Here is a 15,636-nt window from a genome sequence, read left to right as displayed (position 1 = left end):
GTCCCAACTAGAGATGAGGGAGGACGCACAGATGACGTTGCTCTGGCTAAACAAAAGTCGTGTTAGGTACACTGGAAAGTAAGAGATTTACGGCCTCCCATCCAGTCGCCCGGTACCACTGATCTAGATGCTGGACTGAAGTCTCGTGAATCAATCAGCTCATTTCTAGTCTCAACTGTCCTGGATATGGTGGACAGTCCCATATATATGTTCCTATGTATGCATGTCTCTGTACGTATGTGTATTCATACAGTTGTGGCCAAAAGTATTGACACCCCTGCAATTCTGTCAGATAATACTCAGTTTCTTCCTGAAAATGATTGCAAACACAAATTCTTTGCTATTATTATCTTCATTTAATTTGTCTTAAATGAAAAAACACAAAAAGAATTGTCCTTAAGCCAAATTGGATATAATTCCACACCAAACATAAAAAAATAGGGAGGACAAAAGTATTGGCACTGTTCAAAAAATCATGTGATGCTTCTCTAATTTGTGTAATTAACAGCACCTGTAACTTACCTGTGGCACCTAACAGGTGTTGGCAATAACTAAATCACACTTGCAGCCAGTTGACATGGATTAAAGTTGACTCAACCTCTGTCCTGTGCCCTTGTGTGTACCACATTGAGCATGGAGAAAAGAAAGAAGACCAAAGAACTGTCTGAGGACTTGAGAAACCAAATTGTGAGGAAGCATGAGCAATCTCAAGGCTACAAGTCCATCTCCAAAGACCTGAATGTTCCTGTGTCTACCGTGCGCAGTGTCATTAAGAAGCTTAAAGCCCATGGCACTGTGGCTAACCTCCCTAGATGTGGACGGAAAAGAAAAATTGACAAGAGATTTCAACGCAAGATTGTGCGGATGTTGGATAAAGAACCTCGACTAACATCCAAAAAAGTTCAAGCTGCCCTGCAGTCTGAGGGTACAACAGTGTCAACCCGTACTATCCGTCGGCGTCTGAATGAAAAGGGACTGTATGGTAGGAGACCCAGGAAGACCACACTTCTTACCCCGAGACATAAAAAAGCCAGGCTAGAGTTTGCCAAAACTTACCTGAAAAAGCCTAAAACGTTTTGGAAGAATGTTCTCTGGTCAGATGAGACAAAAGTAGAGCTTTTTGAGCAAAGGCATCAACATAGAGTTTACAGGAGAAAAAAGAGGCATTCAAAGAAAAGAACACGGTCCCTACAGTCAAACATAGCGGAGGTTCCCTGATGTTTTGGGGTTGCTTTGCTGCCTCTGGCGCTGGACTGCTTGACTGTGTGCATGGCATTATGAAGTCTGAAGACTACCAACAAATTTTGCAGCATAATGTAGGGCCCAGTGTGAGAAAGCTGGGTCTCCCTCAGAGGTCATGGGTCTTCCAGCAGGACAATGACCCAAAACACACTTCAAAAAGCACTAGAAAATGGTTTGAAAGAAAGCACTGGAGACTTCTAAGGTGGCCAGCATGGAGTCCAGACCTGAATCCCAAAGAACACCTGTGGAGAGATCTAAAAATGGCAGTTTGGAGAAGGCACCTTTCAAATATCAGGGACCTGGAGCAGTTTGCCAAAGAAGAATGGTCTAAAATTCCAGCAGAGCATTGTAAGAAACTCATTGATGGTTACCAGAAGCGGTTGGTCGCAGTTATTTTGGCTAAAGGTTGTGCAACCAAGTATTAGACTGAGGGTGCTAATACTTTTGTCTGGCCCATTTTTGGAGTTTTGTGTGAAATGATCAATGTTTTGCTTTTCGCTTCATTCTCTTTTGTGTTTTTTCATTTAAGACAAATTAAATGAAGATAATAATACCAAAGAATTTGTGTTTGCAATCATTTTCAGGAACAAAATGAGTATTATCTGACAGAATTGCAGGGGTGTCAATACTTTTGGCCACAACTGTACATATGTATGTGTGTGCATTTATGTATGTGCCTGTGCACGCATGTATCTGTATCTATAAATGTGTATGCATGTATCTGTATGTATGTGCTCTGTTAATACATATGTGTGCATGTGTTCTGTGTATATATGCGTGCATGTTATATATACAGTGAGGAAAAAAAGTATTTAGTCAGTCAGCAATAGTGCAAGTTCCACCACTTAAAAAGATGAGAGGCGTCTGTAATTTACATCATAGGTAGACCTCAACTATGGGAGACAAACTGAGAAAAAAAAATCCCGAAAATCACATTGTCTGTTTTGTTTTCATTTTATTTGCATATTATGGTGGAAAATAAGTATTTGGTCAGAAACAAAATTTCATCTCAATACTTTGTGATATATCCTTTGTTGGCAATGACAGAGGTCAAACGTTTTCTGTAAGTCTTCACAAGGTTGCCACACACTGTTGTTGGTATGTTGGCCCATTCCTCCATGCAGATCTCCTCTAGAGCAGTGATGTTTTTGGCTTTTCGCTTGGCAACACAGACTTTCAACTCCCTACAAAGGTTTTCTATAGGGTTGAGATCTGGAGACTGGCTAGGCCACTCCAGGACCTTGAAATGCTTCTTACGAAGCCACTCCTTCGTTGCCCTGGTGGTGTGCTTTGGATCATTGTCATGTTGAAAGACCCAGCCACGTTTCATCTTCAATGCCCTTGCTGATGGAAGGAGGTTTGCACTCAAAATCTCACGATACATGGCCCCATTCATTCTTTCATGTACCCGGATCAGTCGTCCTGGCCCCTTTGCAGAGAAACAGCCCCAAAGCATGATGTTTCCACCACCATGCTTTACAGTAGGTATGGTGTTTGATGGATGCAACTCAGTATTCTTTTTCCTCCAAACACGACAAGTTGTGTTTCTACCAAACAGGTCCAGTTTGGTTTCATCAGACCATAGGACATTCTCCTAAAACTCCTCTGGATCATCCAAATGCTCTCTAGCAAACTTCAGACGGGCCCGGACATGTACAGGTTTAAGCAGTGGGACACGTCAGGCACTGCAGGATCTGAGTCCATGGTGGCGTAGTGTGTTACTTATGGTAGGCCTTGTTACATTGGTCCCAGCTCTCTGCAGTTCATTCACTAGGTCCCCCCGCGTGGTTCTGGGATTTTTGCTCACCGTTCTTGTGATCATTCTGACCCCACAGGGTGGGATTTTGCGTGGAGCACCAGATCGAGGGAGATTATCAGTGGTCTTGTATGTCTTCCATTTTCTAATTATTGCTCCCACAGTTGATTTCTTCACTCCAAGCTGGTTGGCTATTGCAGATTCAGTCTTCCCAGCCTGGTGCAGGGCTACAATTTTGTTTCTGGTGTCCTTTGACAGCTCTTTGGTCTTCACCATAGTGGAGTTTGGAGTCAGACTGTTTGAGGGTGTGCACAGGTGTCTTTTTATACTGATAACAAGTTTAAACAGGTGCCATTACTACAGGTAATGAGTGGAGGAAAGAGGAGACTCTTAAAGAAGAAGTTACAGGTCTGTGAGAGCTAGAAATCTTGATTGCTTGTTTCTGACCAAATACTTATTTTCCACCATAATATGCAAATAAAATGAAAACAAAACAGACAATGTGATTTTCTGGATTTTTTTTTCTCAGTTTGTCTCCCATAGTTGAGGTCTACCTATGATGTAAATTACAGACGCCTCTCATCTTTTTAAGTGGTGGAACTTGCACTATTGCTGACTGACTAAATACTTTTTTTCCCCACTGTATATATATATATATATATATATATATATATATATATATATTGTGACAAAGTCCCTGGTAAGGTAATAGAGGGGAGATATGTGTCACTGTGCTTAATGGTGTCACTGATATGAAACCGGAGTATTTTCCTACAGTACACTACGTGTTGTGAGGGTTAAGTTAAAGTTGCATAATGGCCTGGTTTCATGTGGACCTCCATAGAGCGGGTGGGAGGAGGTCCACTATATCTACACCTGCAGTGCTGCCAGGACCTGTGTGATGTCATGATCATGTGGTCAGTCACATGATGGAAAGAGTCACATGGTCTGGGGTTTTAAGTAACTGAGCTCTACAGGCAGTTGGAGTTCAGCTAGGCTGGAGAGAGGAGTCTCCAGTTCTCCAGTGGTTTTTGGTGATCTGAGGAAAGACTGAACCTGTATTGCTCCAGAGTGGGGTGCACCCTCATACGTATGGACTCTGTTGCAGTGTTTTGTTTTCTTTGTTGTTTTCTGCTTTAGGCAGAAAGACTTCCTTTATTTTCCCTTCCTGATGGTTTATGCCACAATACAATAAACCAACTGAAGATTTAAAGGGACGGTGTTGTCTTTTTTTTACCTCTGTATACCGCCGTGAGTTGGACTATATAGACAAAAAAGAACACAGCAGCACATATGCATGAATCTAGGCCTTGTGAAAACACAGAAAAACATTAAAAACGTTCAATTTAGATTAAACTTCTCAAAATTTTCCAAAATATTTTTTCAAAATATTTTTTTTACTCACAGTATTAGATAAAAAGTTAAGGTTCTAGGTGCACAAATTGGCCAGTTCATGTAAGCAAATCAACCATAGCAAGGTGACCTCCCTCTGATGGCTTATATTGTAGAGCAGGGACTCAGCTTGCACGTGTTCAGATTAGGAGGTGCTGATCGGGACTTTTTGCTTATTTAATTACTGGATGCTGGCTGCCTCCAGTCTGATCTTGCACTCCTCCCATTGGCCTTGCAGGTGCCACAATCAGCTCTACCTGCACATAAATTGTAGGCTTAGCCCAGTAGTGACATGATTGCCCAAAATTGTAGGCTCGTAGCCCTGAAGTGGCTTATATTGTAGAACAGGGACCCATCAGAGGGAGGTCACCTTGCCGTGGTTGATGGGCTTACATGAATTGGCCAATTTTTGCACTAAGAACCTTCACTCTTCATCTATTACTGTAAGTAAAAAAAAATTGGGGGGGGAATTTTGAGAAGTTTAATCTAAATTGACTGTTTTTGATGCTTTTCTGTGTTTTCACATGGCCTAGATTCATGCACATATGCTGCTGTGTTCTTCTTTGTCTATATTATGCAGTTTTCGCAGCATGCACGCGTTCACATTAGGAGGTGCTGATCGGGTCTTTTTGCTTATATGTAATAATATATATTATATAATACATACATATGTGTGTAACATGCAATGTGTGTGTCACATACGGTGTGTATGTAGCATACTCATTTATAAACACCGGCAGCGCGGAAGAGAGTTCATAGGTGTAAGAATGTTGGCAATTGCCCAGCGAACTACCAAAATGCTGCTCACTCATGAGGTGATTGGATTGTTTATGGTGGAACAAAAATCATTGTTCTCAGCAGCACATCGCCGGTGTAAGCTGCGGATGTGTTCTCGATAACATTACATGTATGGGGGATACATTGATTTATTAGTGATCGTTCTGGAACCATCATTCTATGTCAGCCGGTGTAAAGAGGCCGAGAAACAAGAGCCGAACGACTTCAATATTGTTTATCGCGCTGTAAATAAAACCTAAATGTTACTGTGTGATGGTGCACTATGTGAGCATTTGGGGCCCCACTTTAAACTTTTGCCCAGGGCCCCACTTTGTCTAACACCGCCCCTGAATCTAGCCGGACTGCATTGTTGCCATTTGGCTGTCATTATACTGGTTATAGGGGCTCTAGGTGTCACTAATGTGGGACTGGCGCCAGCTGGATATCACTATTCAAGGGGGCTCAAGATGTGACTGGCGACCCTCGCTCAGAGCTGAATATGGAAAGGTTAGGGAATTCGATTTGAAACAAATTTTCCCAGGAAAACCACACGACTTGGTGACTACAAATTTTGGCCAGATCCACTCATCTCTAGTCACATGTGTATATGAAAGTAAGGTCATGTATCTATCTATGATTATAAGTCAATGGGGGTCTGTTGTTGACAATGGGGTATATAGTATGATTTTGAAATGGCATCATGTGAACAGAGTCTTACACATGATGTCAGGACTGGACACAGACAGAAGAGGCCCCCGGGCAAGAACAATATATGGGCTCTTTGCAGTCCAATAACGCATCATAATCCACAATTCCACCTGATTTGGAGGTGGTCATAGCCCCCTTTATCTTTTGGGTCCTTATCAGCTGCATCGGTAGCACCAATGACATGTCCGCCCCTTCTTCACCACACCAGGTCCACAGTCATGTAGGATCCTACCTTGCATAGTTAGATCTTATAGTTGACCCCCAATCTCTCCGGATCCTGTATGTGGTGCTCCACAAAGTTTACCTTTTTGACATGAAAAAAATAAAAAAACAAAAACAAGCTTATGCTAAAAAGACCCATTTATACCGTCTAGATTTTCAACTGGGAGGATTGATTTTATGTATGGACTTGTCTCGGCGGCAGGAGAACAGAAGGATTCTTGTGAACCGCTGTCCAAAACAGTCGTGACCTGAATTCATTAGCGGTTATTTATTACAATAATATATATTTTCATCCTCCTCATTTGGAGCTCCAGTGAATGGGAGCAGGATAATTACTGCATTATTGAGCGGGAACTAGCGGCGCGCCGCCGTACCTTGTGTCCCCTCAGATGTATGCTAGGAATTTCTCTCCAAACAAAATGTCCTTTCAGATTACAAGAATGCATCTCTGTTTCTGGGCTACTGGTTTAACGTAAAATTATGGTTCTCAGAGAAATTTCTCATCGCATAATGCAGGCTTTCATGCGTGCCAGACAGAAGCACATTTCGGTTTTGTGTATTATTTTTATTTTTTTTATTTTTTTTTTTTTTCATTTGGAATCAATTCCATACTGGAGTCCTGTCTGTAAAATCCGGGAAAAGATCACACTGCTATAAGTAATAAACAACTTGCCAATGCACGGACTGTTCTCGATCACTCAAGGGGTCAACACAGTGGGCATTTTCACCCAAAATTGAAAAATAAAAAACCTGGAATTATAAATCCATGAGTCACGATGTCTTATGGGTAAATTATTTCGGGCTTGCAAATGCTGGCTTCTAAAGGTTAAAGATTTGGGGGGGTTTGCTTGTTTGTTTGTTTTTTTACTTAAATGTATTTGGAGCTAAAAATCAGTATTGGAATTTGGTTTCATTATAAATTTTGCACCGTTTGCCTTTTACAAGTTTTTCATTTCCTGCACATTCAACTGTGATGAGGTCATAAATCAGCTGAGTGGAGCTCAGAAAAAGACGGATAAAAAAATTCCAAATTTTCCCATAGAACCCTCAGAGTGAACTCACTGACAGATTTTCAATTAACTCATTCCGCAGACTGTCTTAGATGGTGCAACACAAGAGGCTATGAAAAAAATAATGATGCAACATTTTTAATGAAACACAATTACAAAAATATAATTTTTAGACAAAAATATATGAATTTACTTAAGAAAATAAAATGTCCCATATGGTGGATAATCCTTTTAAGCCATTGATGGAGCCCATGTCGTTTATCACTTAGTTTTATACAGAAATACAACTTTTTGCTATGAAAGTATTATGATTGCAAACTGAAATATGCTAAAATTACACACTGAACAAAAATATAAACACAACAATTCTGTTTTTGCTCCCATTTTTCATGAGCTGAACTTAAAGATCTAAGACTTTTTCTATGTACACAACAGGCATTTTTCTCTCAAATATTGTTCACAAATTTGTCTAAATCTGTGTTAAGGCCCTGTCACACACAGCGAGATCGCTGGTTTTGTGACATCACAGCGATCTCGCCAGTGACATCACTGTGTGTGACACACATCAGCGACCGGCCCCCGCCGGGTATCGCTGATCGTCCTGGGCCATTTTTTGATCGTTGGTCTCCTGCTGGCCAGCATGCATCGCTGCGTGTGGCAGTGGGAGAGCAACGATCAGCGACGCTGCACGCTGGTATCTAAGGTAAACAGCGAATTTCTAAGAGCCGTGCGGCTTTTAGTTACACGCTATTTACCCTGGATACCAGCTTGCTCGCTGGTCCTCATCGCTGGTGAGTCTGTCTATGTGACAGGTCACCAGCGATCAGCCTAGCGATGTCCCAGCGATCCCATCCACATCAGAACGTTGGTGGGATCGCTGGGACATCGTTATGTGAAACAGGGCCTTTAGTGAGCTCTTCTCCTAATCTGTGTTAGTGAGCGTTTCTAATCTCTGTTAGTGAGCTCTTCTCCTAATCTGTGTTACTGAGCTCTACTCCTAATATGTGTTAGTGAGCTCTTCTCCTAATATGTGTTAGTGAGCGCTACTCCTAATCTCTGTTAGTGAGCTCTTCTCCTAATCTGTGTTATTGAGCTCTTCTAATCTGTGATAGTGAGCGCTTCTCCTAATCTGTGTTAGTGAGCTCTTCTCCTAATCTGTGTTAGTGAGCTCTTCTCCTAATCTGTGTTAGTGAGCTCTTCTCCTAATATGTGTTAGTGAGCTCTTCTCCTAATCTGCGTTAGTGAGCTCTTCTCCTAATATGTGTTAGTGAGTTCTTCTCCTAATCTGTGTTAGTGAGCGCTTCTCCTAATCTGTGTTAGTGAGTGCTGCTCCTAATCTGTTAGTGAGTTCTTCTCCTAATCTGTGCTAGTGAGCTCTTCTCTTAATCTGTGTTAGTGAGCCCTTCTAATCTGTGTTTGTGAGCTCTTCTAATGTGTGTTAGTGAGCTCTTCTCCTAATCTGTGTTAGTGAGCGCTTCTAATCTCTGTTAGTGAGCTCTTCTCCTAATCTCTGTTAGTGAGCTCTTCTAATATGTGTTAGTGAGCTCTTCTCCTAATCTGTGTTAGTGAGCTCTTCTCCTAATATGTGTTAGTGAGCTCTTCCGGTAATATGTGTTAGTGATCTCTTCTCCTAATCTGTGTTAGTGAACGCTTCTCCTAACCTGTGTTAGTGAGCTCTTCTCCTAATCTGTGTTAGTGAGCGCTTCTCCTAATCTGTGTTAGTGGGCTCTACTCCTAATATGTGTTAGTGAGCTCTTCTGCTATTCTGTGTTAGTGAGCTCTTCTCCTAATCTGTGTTAGTGAGCTCTTCTCCTAATATGTGTTAGTGAGCTCTTCTAATCTGTGTTAGTGAGCTCTTCTAATCTGTGTTAGTGAGCTCTTCTCCTAATCTGTGTTAGTGAGCTCTTCTCCTAATCTGTGTTAGTGAGCTCTTCTAATCTGTTTTAGTGAGCTCTTCTCCTAATCTGTGTTAGTGACCTCTTCTAATATGTGTTAGTGAGCTCTTCTCCTAATCTGTGTTAGTGAGCTCTTCTCCTAATATGTGTTAGTGAGCTCTTCTGGTAATATGTGTTAGTGAGCTCTTCTCCTAATCTGTGTTAGTGAACGCTTCTCCTAACCTGTGATAGTGAGCTCTTCTCCTAATCTGTGTTAGTGAGCGCTTCTCCTAATCTGTGTTAGTGAGCTCTTCTCCTAATATGTGTTAGTGAGCTCTTCTGCTATTCTGTGTTAGTGAGCTCTTCTAATCTGTGTTAGTGAGCTCTTCTCCTAATATGTGTTAGTGAGCTCTTCTCCTAATCTGTGTTAGTGAGCTCTTCTCCTAATATGTGTTAGTGAGCTCTTCTCCTAATCTGTGTTAGTGAGCTCTTCTCCTAATCTGTGTTAGTGAGCGCTTCTAATCTGTGTTAGTGAGCTCTTCTCCTAATCTGTGTTAGTGAGCTCTTCTCCTAATATGTGTTAGTGAGCTCTTCTCCTAATCTGTGTTAGTGAGCTCTTCTCCTAATCTGTGTTAGTGAGCTCTTCTCCTAATCTGTGTTAGTGAGCTCTTCTCCTAATATGTGTTAGTGAGCTCTTCTCCTAATCTGTGTTAGTGAGCTCTTCTCCTAATCTGTGTTAGTGAGCTCTTCTCCTAATCTGTGTTAGTGAGCTCTTCTCCTAATCTGTGTTAGTGAGCGCTTCTCTTAATATGTGTTAGTGAGCTCTTCTCCTAATCTGTGTTAGTGAGCTCTTCTCCTAATATGTGTTAGTGAGCGCTTCTCCTAATCTGTTAGTGAGCTCTTCTCCTAATCTTTGTTAGTGAGCTCTTCTCCTAATCTGTGCTAGTGAGCTCTTCTCCTAATCTGTGTTAGTGAGCTCTTCTCCTAATCTGTGTTAGTGAGCTCTTCACCTAATCTGTGTTAGTCAGCTCTTCTCCTAATCTGTGTTAGTCAGCTCTTCTCATAATCTGTGTTAGTGAGCACTTCTCCTAATCTGTGTTAGTGAGTGTGGCGCACCTGAGGATTCACTCGCCACAGAGGTACTGCACCTCCTCCTGATGTGTAGTTTCCCACTCCCCAGGTAAGATGGTAACACCTGACCAGCCTCAAACACCTGCATCCCACACAACATAGTAGTGTAGCAAAGCACCTTTGGTGGCTCCTTGCTTGGAACACGAAGAGTGCTGGGAGGTGGGTGGAGCTTAGACTGCACAAGGGGAGAATATTAGGACTAGGTCAGTTTGTGAGTGAAGATCCCCAGAGAGGGATGGAGTGAAGGAAGTGCTGCAGCCGACTCCTGTGACCTGGAGCTGCTGGCACAGGAAAGAGAAATAGAAAGCCTGATTCTCCAGAAGAAAGAAAGTTTAGCACGGAACGTAAGGAGAAGAGAACTAAGGACTAGGGTCAGAGCAGAACCCTTCCTCAAGTTTGAAGCGCATGGCCAGGGTCCAGTCCCCGAGGCTGTTTGTGAAACTAATGTTCCAGCAGCAGACACCGGAAGAATAGGAGCTGTGACCACTCTATTCCCACAACAAAGGCTCGAAGTCACAGTGGCAACCTATGTGTGAGCCGGGACATGACGGATGGAGTCCCCGAAGCAGGTTACAGTCACTTGTCATGCAAGTATAGTTCAAAGGAACATCTGAAAGGTGGAACTTGGGTTTAACACACAACTACAAGTACTTCAGTATAAGCGCTAGTGAGGAGACGTTCAGAACAGGCACACGAAAGGGAGAGCTGGAAAGGTTAATTCCTTCTGCCTGGGAGTTGGCTGAGCCCCTGATCTGGAGACTGCAGTATTGAAGCGGGCACCTGTCTGTGCCAAGAACGTGAGTAAAAGAACTGGAACTGCATTCATCTGTCTCATTGCCTTCTTCCTGCGCCAACCCACTCAGCACTGCTACATCTCTGTGCCTAACACTGCACAATCTCCTTCTCCTCACTATCTCCTCATCTACACCAACCTCATCTACTCTGCCCTGGGACTACAGCCCTACCTGTGGAGGGCTACAACATCATTGCTGCATCACACCATCTGTCCCAGAGAAGCAACCCTGCAGCGCTGGTGAAACTGACCAGAAACCACAGGTGGCGTCACGAATCATCTCAATAACTTTATCCCCATTACTTAACCCCTTTTTCATGGATGCCCAGGGCCATGGACCGGGTCACCGCTACTGTGACACTTCCCTCTGAGATACCGGCCCAGTACCGAGTACCCCACGGCCCTGGCGGGCGACCCATGAGCTCTTCTCCTAATCTGTGTTAGTGACCTCTTCTAATATGTGTTAGTGAGCTCTTCTCCTAATCTGTGTTAGTGAGCTCTTCTCCTAATATGTGTTAGTGAGCTCTTCTGGTAATATGTGTTAGTGAGCTCTTCTCCTAATCTGTGTTAGTGAACGCTTCTCCTAACCTGTGATAGTGAGCTCTTCTCCTAATCTGTGTTAGTGAGCGCTTCTCCTAATCTGTGTTAGTGAGCTCTTCTCCTAATATGTGTTAGTGAGCTCTTCTGCTATTCTGTGTTAGTGAGCTCTTCTAATCTGTGTTAGTGAGCTCTTCTCCTAATATGTGTTAGTGAGCTCTTCTCCTAATCTGTGTTAGTGAGCTCTTCTCCTAATATGTGTTAGTGAGCTCTTCTCCTAATCTGTGTTAGTGAGCTCTTCTCCTAATCTGTGTTAGTGAGCGCTTCTAATCTGTGTTAGTGAACTCTTCTAATTTGTGTTAGTGAGCTCTTCTCCTAATATGTGTTAGTGAGCTCTTCTCCTAATCTGTGTTAGTGAGCTCTTCTCCTAATCTGTGTTAGTGAGCTCTTCTCCTAATATGTATTAGTGAGCTCTTCTCCTAATCTGTGTTAGTGAGCTCTTCTCCCAATCTGTGTTAGTGAGCTCTTCTCCTAATCTGTGTTAGTGAGCTCTTCTCCTAATCTGTGTTAGTGAGCGCTTCTCTTAATATGTGTTAGTGAGCTCTTCTCCTAATCTGTGTTAGTGAGCTCTTCTCCTAATATGTGTTAGTGAGCGCTTCTCCTAATCTGTTAGTGAGCTCTTCTCCTAATCTTTGTTAGTGAGCTCTTCTCCTAATCTGTGCTAGTGAGCTCTTCTCCTAATCTGTGTTAGTGAGCTCTTCTCCTAATCTGTGTTAGTGAGCTCTTCACCTAATCTGTGTTAGTCAGCTCTTCTCCTAATCTGTGTTAGTCAGCTCTTCTCATAATCTGTGTTAGTGAGCACTTCTCCTAATCTGTGTTAGTGAGTGTGGCGCACCTGAGGATTCACTCGCCACAGAGGTACTGCACCTCCTCCTGATGTGTAGTTTCCCACTCCCCAGGTAAGATGGTAACACCTGACCAGCCTCAAACACCTGCATCCCACACAACATAGTAGTGTAGCAAAGCACCTTTGGTGGCTCCTTGCTTGGAACACGAAGAGTGCTGGGAGGTGGGTGGAGCTTAGACTGCACAAGGGGAGAATATTAGGACTAGGTCAGTTTGTGAGTGAAGATCCCCAGAGAGGGATGGAGTGAAGGAAGTGCTGCAGCCGACTCCTGTGACCTGGAGCTGCTGGCACAGGAAAGAGAAATAGAAAGCCTGATTCTCCAGAAGAAAGAAAGTTTAGCACGGAACGTAAGGAGAAGAGAACTAAGGACTAGGGTCAGAGCAGAACCCTTCCTCAAGTTTGAAGCGCATGGCCAGGGTCCAGTCCCCGAGGCTGTTTGTGAAACTAATGTTCCAGCAGCAGACACCGGAAGAATAGGAGCTGTGACCACTCTATTCCCACAACAAAGGCTCGAAGTCACAGTGGCAACCTATGTGTGAGCCGGGACATGACGGATGGAGTCCCCGAAGCAGGTTACAGTCACTTGTCATGCAAGTATAGTTCAAAGGAACATCTGAAAGGTGGAACTTGGGTTTAACACACAACTACAAGTACTTCAGTATAAGCGCTAGTGAGGAGACGTTCAGAACAGGCACACGAAAGGGAGAGCTGGAAAGGTTAATTCCTTCTGCCTGGGAGTTGGCTGAGCCCCTGATCTGGAGACCGCAGTATTGAAGCGGGCACCTGTCTGTGCCAAGAACGTGAGTAAAAGAACTGGAACTGCATTCATCTGTCTCATTGCCTTCTTCCTGCGCCAACCCACTCAGCACTGCTACATCTCTGTGCCTAACACTGCACAATCTCCTTCTCCTCACTATCTCCTCATCTACACCAACCTCATCTACTCTGCCCTGGGACTACAGCCCTACCTGTGGAGGGCTACAACATCATTGCTGCATCACACCATCTGTCCCAGAGAAGCAACCCTGCAGCGCTGGTGAAACTGACCAGAAACCACAGGTGGCGTCACGAATCATCTCAATAACTTTATCCCCATTACTTAACCCCTTTTTCATGGATGCCCAGGGCCATGGACCGGGTCACCGCTACTGTGACACTTCCCTCTGAGATACCGGCCCAGTACCGAGTACCCCACGGCCCTGGCGGGCGACCCATGAGCTCTTCTCCTAATCTGTGTTAGTGAGCGCTTCTCCTAATCTCTGTTAGTGAGCTCTTCTCCTAATATGTGTTAGTGAGCTCTTCTCCTAATATGTGTTAGTGAGCTCTTCTCCTAATCTGTGTTAGTGAGCTCTTCTCCTAATCTGTGTTAGTGAGCTCTTCTCCTAATCTGTGTTAGTGAGCGCTTCTCCTAATCTATGTTAGTGAGCTCTTCTCCTAATCTATGTTAGTGAGCTCTTCTCCTAATCTGTGTTAGTGAGCTCTTCTGCTAATCTGTGTTAGTGAGCTCTTCTATTCTGTTAGTGAGCGTTTCACCTAATCTGTGTTAGTGAGCTTTTCTCCTAATCTGTGTTAGTGAGCTCTTCTCTTAATCTGTGTTAGTGAGCTCTTCTCTTAATCTGTGTTAGTGAGCTCTTCTCCTAATCTGTGTTAGTGAGCACTTCTAATCTGAGCTAGTTAATTAAAATTTTTTGAATTTTATTTATTGGAAGTTTGTGCTGACCTTCATGCGCTTCTCTTAATCTGTGTTAGTGAGCTCTTCTCCTAATCTGTGTTAGTGAGCTCTTCTCCTAATCTGTGTTAGTGAGCTCTTCTCCTAATCTGTGTTAGTGAGCTCTTCTTCTAATCTGTGTTAGTGAGCTCTTCTCCTTATCTGTGTTAGTGAGCTTTTCTCTCAATCTGTGTTAGAGAACTCTTCTCCTAATCTGTGTTAGTGAGCTCTTCTCCTAATCTGTGTTAGTGAGCTCTTCTTCTAATCTGTGTTAGTGAGCTCTTCTCCTAATTTGTGTTAGTGAGCTTTTCTCTCAATCTGTGTTAGAGAACTCTTCTCCTAATCTGTGTTAGTGAGCTCTTCTCCTAATCTGTGTTAGTGAGCTCTTCTCCTAATCTGTGTTAGTGAGCTCTTCTCCTTTGCTGAGATAATCCATACACCTCATAGGTGTGACATATCCAGATGCTGATTAGACACATGATTATTGCACAGATGTGCCTAAAGGCCCCATCTCACATAGCGAGATCACTACATGTGACGCATAGTGGCAACTGTCCCCCCCCGTTGGATATCGCTGATTATGCTCGAATGTCCTTGGCCATTTTTTCATCGTTGGTGTCCCGCTGGCCAGCATGCATCGCTGTGTTTGATGCCGATGAACGACCTCGTTGGTGACGCAGAACTCAGGGATGCAGGCTGGAATCGTTCAAAATAGCTGCTGTGTGACAACGCACCAGTGATCCTTACCAGGTCGTATCGTTGTCAGGATCGCTGGTACGTCGTTGAAGAGATCTGCCTGTTTGACATCTTACTAGCGACGCACCAGCGATCCCTACCAGGTCGTATCGTTGTTGGGATCGCTGGTGCATTGCTATGTGAAACAGGACTCTTAGGCTGGTCACAATAAAAGGCCACTCTAAAATGTGCAGTTTTAAAGTATTGGGGCATTCCAGGGGGATAGAATGACCACCATTTGCCTCACTCAGTGCAACACATCTTTGCATAGAGTTGATCAGGTCGTTGATTGTGGCCTGTGGATTGTTGCTCCACTCCTCCTCCTTTACATGGACCATGTGTCTGTGGGAAAAACACACTGACATGTCCATTTTTTATCAACAGCACGGGCCACAAAACATCCTGCATACGTGCACACTGATGACACACTGCTAACATCAGTTAGTCATCAGTGGGACACGTACCGGTGCCTGGGACGCAGTGGTACTGTTCACACTGATGCCCAGCACCGGCTGCTGGAGGCAGCTCTCATCAATGTCCCCTGCTCATGCTGAGATCATCGCAAGCAGGGAACAATGCTGAGAGTTGTATTCAGCCCCCTGTTGTGAGTTCATTTTCCGGTCCACCAGTTGTGAGTTCTCCTTCCAGGCTCTTTCTGGTGGTAACTGGAGGTAGTGAGGCTGATTTAATCAGTAGACATCTGCCACCTGATAATGAGGATGACGATTGGACCTCAGGAATCTCAGACTGGATTTAAAACAGCCGACGCCCTAGTCTGGTGCTGGTGATTCCTTCTGGCTTGTCAAGTCTTTGTTTTCAGCTCTGTTCCAGTCATCTAAAGCTA

The sequence above is a fragment of the Dendrobates tinctorius genome, unplaced genomic scaffold (assembly GCF_039654945.1).
Source record: "Dendrobates tinctorius isolate UK_male_01 unplaced genomic scaffold, ASM3965494v1 ptg000039l, whole genome shotgun sequence".
In the NCBI taxonomy this organism is placed as follows: Eukaryota; Metazoa; Chordata; class Amphibia; order Anura; family Dendrobatidae; genus Dendrobates; species Dendrobates tinctorius.
Note: the sequence above shows the minus strand (reverse complement) of the source record.